The sequence below is a fragment of the Montipora foliosa genome, chromosome 10 (assembly GCF_036669935.1).
Source record: "Montipora foliosa isolate CH-2021 chromosome 10, ASM3666993v2, whole genome shotgun sequence".
NCBI lineage: Eukaryota > Metazoa > Cnidaria > Anthozoa > Scleractinia > Acroporidae > Montipora > Montipora foliosa.
The window spans coordinates 26967536-26970035 of record NC_090878.1 but is presented as its reverse complement, the minus strand read 5'-3'; the positions used below and the strand labels follow the sequence as shown (position 1 = coordinate 26970035).

General features: G+C 37.9%; 1 protein-coding gene across 2 annotated transcripts in view; it reads left to right on the top strand.

Moving 5' to 3' along the window:
• Positions 1-2500, top strand: part of LOC137973145 (DELTA-actitoxin-Aas1a-like) — a 24784-nt gene that overhangs the window by 73 nt on the left and 22211 nt on the right. The window contains exons 1-2 of one of the 2 annotated variants that reach the window (XM_068819899.1): positions 1-86; positions 266-350. The exon at positions 1-86 is cut by the window's left edge and continues 73 nt beyond it. The gene's annotated coding sequence lies outside the window, so the exon portion shown is untranslated. Of the gene's footprint in view, positions 91-265; positions 351-2500 lie in introns of both variants that reach the window. The other variant, XM_068819898.1, reaches the window with a different exon arrangement.

The following is a 2500-nucleotide window of genomic DNA, read 5'->3' as shown; positions in this document are numbered from 1 at the left end:
AGACGATCAGATCACGCAACAACTACAACAGGTTTAATCACACCAGTTGAGACGCTTACCATGAGTACATGTACAGTCAGTAACCAGTAGGTACAACTTCGATCCAATAACAACATCTGAGTTAACTAGAACATTTCATTTCAACTTGAGCTCGTTCGCTTAAATCCGAAACTTCACGACAACAACAAGTCTTATGTAAACAAGCTATTAATAGCGAATTCGTGACCATTAATTTAATTATATAAATTGACAACTTCGTTTCTAGAACGTTCTGAACAACAAGAAAAGGAAAGGAAACTCCAGAAAATTCTAGATATCATAACAATTGTTGGGTGGTATTCGCTAGTCAGGTGAGTGTCACTGTATATGTTAAGCCTTACGTCTTAAAGATTTCAAATTGCCTTTGAAATTGTGACGAAATGTGGTTACCTTCTAACCACAACTACTTAGTGAGATTTCCGTAGAAAGAACTCAACCAATCGACATTTGCCTAAACACGCAGTACGTGTTACAGGAAATAGTTTTAACTTTGTAGTTGATCAGTGGTTAGTTCTTTGCAGTTATTTGGTTGCGCCTGTTCTAAAATAAACGTCGCTTGCTTAAGCACAAATCTACTCGAGTGTTTTTTCAGAAATCGGTGTGATGAAAGATGTTCGATATCTTGGTGAGGTTTAGGTCAACGTTTTCGGCAAAATTCGGCGCAATTTTGAACTGGTGAGACAATCCAGGAAACAACAGTCGCTGAATAACATTGACTTCGTTTTAAAGGCGCAAGAGCCCTTTACCTAGGGAACGCATGAGCCTCGTATGAGGATAATTAAAAGTCTCCTTGTTGAGGCTCTTTATTCTTCAATATTAAGAGGATAAGTGACATCCATCGTTTGATAATATATGGCTGAATTCCGTCAAAGGGATTTGGGAGAAGATTTTTGATCGTCATTGCATGAAAATCGAGCCCTAAATTTAGCGTCTTCATTCGGTCGGGTAACCAGAGAAGTACAGATAAAGAAGCGGCCATATTACAACGAACACTTGGTCACACTATATCTTTTATTGAATGAGACAATTTGAAAGGTGTATCGAGTAAACGTTTGGATGGAAGTATTGTAAAAACATGTGATAGATGTTGCTCAGATTCTGATAATGTTGAGTTCAATGAAATTTCAGGATTTTTCTTAGTGTCTTACCATAACATATAAAGTAACATTAGTTGTGTTACAATGTACTTATATTCTGTAATTCCAGTGTCTGACATTTGCAGACTGCAGATTGCCTACAAATAGCGCTGATAAACAGTATTTAAGTCTAAGCATCCATTTCAAATAGCGCTGATAAACAGTATTTAAGTCTAAGAATCCGTTTTAAAACGGTTAGGTTTCAATAATTGTGATTTAGGGTTGGTTTACAGTCTGTGGTCGGCAGTCTGCAGTGTGCAAATGTCAGACACCGCTTTAATTCACAGTTTGTGTTACATTGTTATTACTGCCGAGTTGTGTTATAGTCTAGGAAAAAGTCTTGTTGACAGCATTATAGGGTTAGGGTTTAGGGTGATTTTTAACTTAGTATTGAAAAGGCTAAGTAAGTGAATATAAAGCATTTTAACTACGATGTTAAACTGTTTGCTTGTTAAAAATGCTGTTGTATTACTTGACGCCACCACTTGGTGACCTTTAAACCGAGATGCACAGGCTATCAGGACGGTCTTTCAGTACCCCCTTGTTACTGGGTTGCGTTTGTTCCGTGTTATTTATTTATTTATTTTTTCGTGTCGGTAAAGTCTTGCCTGTCACTCCCCTGCTAAGTGGTTTCTTTGTGCATAGAGCCTTCTGCTCGTATTTCCTTAGGATAGAGAGCGTAGTGGAAATGCGTGGATTTCTCTGGTGGACATGGTAGAATGATAAACTTAACCTGCAATGGCGCTGAAAGTCATGTAACGCGAATGGCGTTTTAGTGGATCTTTCAACAAAATATACCCTTATGAAGCTCAATAACGGCAAGTCAATTGGATATTGAACAAGAGAGGCGGTGGAATCTTAAAAGCGACGAGTAATGGACTTTGACAACAATCTATCGCCCGTCGAGCCGAAATCAAAGTGAGATGTATTTCTAATATATTTTACCAAGTGTGCTGTTATGTAGAACACTGAAACCAAATGGAAAATTCTCTGGTAACTTATGGGTTCAACGAAGACAGAGAACGAATCCAACACCTTAAGTGGATCTGTGATCAACTCTGCACAGTCTACAGGTAAAAAAAAATAATTGGAAATGTGACAGCCAAGAATTAGGTGGCCTTTATGAATTCATCATGTTTTATAATACGCGAGCTTAACTGGATAATTTTATGGCAATAGTAAAGCATTTTCGTGACAAAATGAGGTTAGCGTCTTTCTGTTGTGCTAACTTAATTAAATACTGTACAAATATACATTCTGCCTCGTGGGTTTGTTATTCTCGTTAACCAGCAATGGCGTCGAAAGTCATTGCAACGCGGATGGCG